We start from the raw sequence: 6000 nt of genomic DNA, 5'->3' as shown, positions 1-6000 counted from the left end.
TCGCCAATGTGGAAAGTCTGGCCCCTGATCTCAAGATTATAATTATTTGAAGAAATAAGACCTATTGACACATAAAGATGATTAACCAAATTAGACACCCCCTCACAACTGCCAAATGAGTGGTATAGATAACTACCAGAGGGCTCAGGGAAGGGGAAATCCTTGAAGGCTGGAGTGGGCAAGCAAGTCTTCATGGAGGAATAGGAGCTGGAGCCTGGCGAGATGCGGAGGATGCTGGAGGAGGCCTGGGGGACGGAGACGATGTGAGAGCCGGGGCTAGCACGGAACCCACACCACTCAGGGGATGCCGAGTGCCCGAGCCTATCTGAAGAAACAGCCGATTTAGGGCAGCAGAGAAAGACAAGTTTGGGAAAGTCAGGTTTTTTTCGGGGAGTGCATCCTGGAAGGTACGGGATGCAGGCTGAAGAGTTCAGATGGCTTAGGGAAGAAGTGATCTGTGCCAGCAGTGCTTTGAGCTGAGCTGGGAATCCCATGTCAACTGGATTAAAGGGGAAGAGACTACAAACAGGAAAAAACTGCAGTATCACATGGCCAGTGGGAGACAGTGGTGGGAGATATCAAATAACAAATGAAAGGTCGGGTAAGAAAACAAGGTGAAACAAGAAACTTCTGGATTACCCATGTTTCAGATTTCAACTGGCATATCATTGTTAACATATTTAAATGGTTCTGGGATTTATCTTCCTGTACTATTAATCAGGCACTTTATGCCATTTAAATATATTCACATAGAAACGATCCGCCAAGGTGCTTATAGCACTTTCGGGAAAATCTTTCACTAAACCTCAAGGGAATGGGAAGATGGATGGGCGTGTGGCAGGCTGGAAAAATGTCCCCCCAAAGATGCCTACACCCTAATCCCTGGACACTGTCATTATGTTGCCTTACGTGGCAAAAGGACTTTGCAGAGGTGATTAAGTCATGGATCTTGATGTGGGGAAATGGTCCTGGATTATCTGGGTGGCCCAATGTTATCATAGGGGTCCTTCTAAGAGGGAGGCAGAGGAGGCAGAGTCAGGAAGGAGAAAGGAGTGAGGAGAAGGGAAGCAGAGGTCAGAGTGATGCAGGGCCAAGAGCCAGAAAACGCAGGCAGCCTCAAGGAACTGGAAAAGAAAGGCAAGAAAAGGGATTCTCCCCTAGAGCCTCAGAAGGAACGTGGCCCTGCTGAACCATTTCAGACTTCTGCCCTCCAGAACCGTAAGATAATAAATGTATATTGTTTTAAGCCACTAACTGTGTGATGTTATAGCAGCCATCTAATACTGCCTATGTATATACAAATACAGTTCTCATTTTCACAGACTTATTATGCTAACCACTAGACCACAGTACCTGATTTTTTCTTTTATTTCAACAAATTGCAGACAAGTCAGCAATACATTGAGAACCATCCAGAAGCAGCAGGCAACGAGCCAGCTTCTCCCAAGAGAGCACCTTCCTGGAAGTGCCACCTTCCAAAGGATAACATTCTCACAATCACAATACTCTCAGAGCATCAGCTGCTGTCAATCTGAATGAATTAGAAAGCTGCATCTCAAGAATGCACCATGCCAGAGTCTTCCCTACCTGCCAGCACACTTGAACTTGAATGTCCAAGCTTCAGGTCTCTGTCTAATCAAAGTCATATTATAAAGTTCCTAAACAGGCCTGTTTCCTGTTTCCCACTGGGAACACTATGAAGACAGAAAAATATTTGAAAAACACTGGGCTGAGTAATAAGAATTACAAAACATTATTTTAATAAGTTACTGCTTTTAGGGTTCACTACTACAGTTTATTTAAAGTGTTTTTAGTTCCTTAGCTTTATTTCCCATTTAACAAGCTCCCTGAATCACCTTTTAAGGGGAATGTACTGTTTATATGGAGACTAAAATATATGAAAAATATATTTTATTCTAACTCTTAACACAGAGGACTTTGCAAAGGCTGATACGACCAGTTGAGGCCAGTGTAACTCTCTGTGGAGATAACCTGATGTCATTTTCCAAATGCCAGGTTGTGGCAGCACCCGGTGTGTCGGCCACATCAACACCCAAGCCTCTCCAGGCATGTCATCCACTAGAAACCCAGTTGGAAAGGCAGAAATTCACTTGGGGGAATCAACCCCCAGCTGACTGCATAAATCACTAATCTTGCAGACTATAAAAGAAGCAACTCCATATCTTTTATGGCTCCCTCAAAATAAAAGGGGAAAAGCAGAAAAGAGAAGCACAACTTGCACGGCCCTAATTAAATGTTAATTATTGGCAAGAACTGTTGTTTCTGTTTTGTTTTTTATTGTTTGGAGAGGAAATACATAAAAACAGAGCCATCATCTGCCGTGGAATACTGACAAGGCAGAGAGCATCATGATCAAGTAGAATAAACCCTGAACTAGGATTCAGGCATCCTAGATTCTCTTACCGGATTGGCCATTTACACAAGTCACCAAGTCATCAACACACAGACCATCTGCACCACCCGTGACTCAATACCAAGTCATTTCCAACTAGGAAATGAACAGCAGTGATGATAATAATGCGCCCATCCTATGGACCAGGCTCTCGCTCTCTCTATGTGTGCAATCCCTTATTCTCTGAACAATCCATCCTAGTTTACAGATAAGGGATGCGAGGTTCAGCGAAGTTCAGATTACTCAGCGGCTGAGTTGGGAATGTGTGGGGAGGAAGGGAAGAGTCAGCAAGGGAAGTCCTCTGGCAGCTCTGCTTCGACAAGAATTACAAAGTGCAGAAAAGAAGGAAAGCTGCCATAAAGTTCCCAAAATTTCGACTTGGTTTTGGATGAAAAGCTAAGAAAATAGTGAGAAGCCCTTATAATCCAGCCAATCATTACATACACAGACTCAGATGGAACACAGATCAAAGAGTATCCCAGAAACATACCCATGTACCTTCAGAGCTTTAATATAACCCAACTAGCATATAAGGCAGGTGTTAATACTATTCCCCAAATCACATTTCCACGGTATTTCAAATATTTATAGCTTGTTACAAATTATAGCAAGGTCACATATCAAAGAATGAAAATCACCCATATTAAATTAATCAGAGATTTTAGAAAATTATACATTGCACATGGCCGAGTATAATCCATTTAATGTTTCAATGTCATGGAACATTTGCTTTATAAATAAAATATGAAAGTGATTAAGATCCCACAGACCCTCAGGAATATTACAAATCTACATGAGACCCCCCTAAGCTCTGGATTTGTATCTCTGGATTTAGGTTAGTGGAGAAAAAATTAAAAAATCATGCAACTGAACTAGATCTCACTAGTTTGTGATGCTCCAGAGAAAAGTCAATGTCAGCATGCGGAAAAGTGAAATTCAATATCCCAGCGCCTAATACTCTGATTTCCTACAGCAGAATTCAAATTTTACCCTCAGCTCTGCAAGCTCAGTCGCCGCTCTCCTTTAATGGAAACTTAAGTGCACACTGAAGGCAGGATTTGGCTCAAAGACTTTCTACACTGCACTAAACATTCCTGTTGTTAAAAGCACCTTTACACATATATGCCGTTACGAACTAACACTGAATTTCCGGACAAGATGTAAAATGCAGACTTCGGAGATGAGTGCAGAACAGTTTAAAGTTTTTCACCAACTCCTCTACCAAAAACAAACAAACAAACGAAACCTTTGCCTCTTCCAGAGTCAGGCAACTTCCCCAAAGTCACCAGGCAGCCAGAATTTCCCAGGGATTCTGAAGATACAATTCCCTGTTTCTCGGATTTCATGACACCCTCTCCATTCCTTTAGAGAGATACTTCATGGTTTGTATTTCTATTTTTAAAAACTCATTAAAATTAACTTTGCTTTGAGAACCTTTGGATAACTTTATCACACCATGTGGGCAAATCCACTGATGCACTGGGGCATGTGCAAACCAGGGCTGAGAATTCCAGAGTAAACCTTGCCAGACTGTATAATCCAATAACCGACCATGGCTCTGTTGTTAACCTTTCTAATCAAATACCAGATGGAGAGAGACGTCCGTGCTGACGGAGGACCCTGGTCTCATATTGGATCACATTGTCCCCTCTTCCAGGTCTGATCAGACAGCAAAGGCCTACGGGCACACTACCAAGTATAGAACTTATCAAAGAGAAAAGAAACCACACAGATTTTTAGAACCATTTCAAAGAGACTTGTCCCCTTATAATGAAACACAAAATAAAGTTTCCAAGTCATAAACTCATTGATACGAATCTTCAGATGATGAAAGAAACGGTTTGCAGTAGGTCACATATCAGTGACGTACAGGGCACTCCTCGAGAATTTGGAGAGAGTGGTGTGTGCTGCTTTGCTGTTGCCCTCTAGTCTGGACGGGCCAAGTCGTCAAATGATTTTGTACCCCATTCTAGAGACAACCTGCGATAGTGCAATGAACCTGGGTTTTGGAATCTGGAACATTTGGGTGAAAGATCTATTCACTAGCTGTATACTAGCTGAGTGAGCACAGGGGCCAGTTATCTGAGATTCTGTTCCCTCCTCTTGGAATACTCGGCTCATCATAAGACCTCAGTGTTCTTCTCTCCATCTTGATGCTTGTAACCCTAAAAAGGTGCTTGCCACATGAAGCCAAATTCTTATCGTGGCCTTAGAGCAATAGAGGTGTGTAATGCCCAGAAATGAGGTCAAGTGCCCTCAGAATGAATGCTTTGAAAAAAAGAGAGCAAGTTATTTATTTCACTCTCATTAACACGGGCCTAAATCAGGAAAAATCTCATTTATATGGCATTGTGTCAACCAGAAATCTCTGTTAATTGGCACCGCTGTGTGTATCTCTTCTGCTGTACAATGATAATTGGATGTTCGTAATCATGACCTTGGAGGTACTGCAAAATCTGGAAGTGTCACCTGAATCGGCAAAGATTCAATTATATCCAATCTAGTTTTAGCATTAAGTGATTGAAAATGGGTAATCTCTGTATGGTACAGAAACTGAAAAATCTGCTGTAGACCCTTGGTATGTGTCTTAGTCAGCTTGGGCCGCTATGCCAAAAATACCATTGACTGGGGGGCTTAGACAACAGACATTTATTTCCCACAGTTCTGGAGGCTGGAAGTCCATGATCAGGATACCAGCATGGTCGAGTTCTGGTGAGGGCCCTCTTCGGGGCTGCAGACGGCCGCCTTCTTGTTGTGTCCTCACATGGAGGAGAGCAGAGAGGGGGGCAAGCTCTCTCATGACTCTTATAAGGGCGCTAATCCCATTCATGAGGCTCCACCCCCATGACCTGAGCTAATCCTAATCACCTCCCAAAGGCTTCACCTCTAAATACCATCACACTGGGAGGCAGGGTTTCAACATACAAATTTTAGGGGGATATAAACATTCTGTTCATAACAACATGCTATGGCATTTACAAGGCTTGGGAACACAATGTAAAATATGAAGGCTGCTAGAAAGTGGGCTGGCTTTAGAAAGTGTAATAAACCTATCTGCAAAGCTGACTTAATTTCTTTTATTATTTTGAAAGAACATTAGACTTTATAGAAAAGTTGCAGACATAGTACAGAGAATTCATGTACATCCTCTGCCCAGCTTTTCATAATGTTAACAACTTACATAGCTGCAATACAATTATCAAAAGAACAAGGAATCAACATTATTAAAACATAATTAACTAGATTTCACCAGGTTTTCCCCTAATGTCCGTTCTTCTGTTACAGGATCCCATTCAGGATTCCGAGTTGCATTTAGCTGTGTCTATTTGGTCTCTTCCAATCTGTGACAATTCTACATCTTTCCTTGTCTTTCATGACTTCGGCACTTTTGATGAATACTGGTCAATTATTTTGCAAAAGGTCTCTCAGTTAGGGTTTGTCAGGTATTTTATCATGATTATATGGAGGTTATGCATCTGGGCAAGAATACCACAGCCGTGATGTTGAAGTTATCTTAACTTTTCTCAGTGTATCACCACAGGGAGTCGTGATGTCAATATATCTTATTACTGGTGATGTGAACCTCC

The sequence above is a fragment of the Balaenoptera ricei genome, chromosome X, assembly GCF_028023285.1.
Source record: "Balaenoptera ricei isolate mBalRic1 chromosome X, mBalRic1.hap2, whole genome shotgun sequence".
NCBI classification, from domain to species: Eukaryota; Metazoa; Chordata; class Mammalia; order Artiodactyla; family Balaenopteridae; genus Balaenoptera; species Balaenoptera ricei.
Note: the sequence above shows the minus strand (reverse complement) of the source record.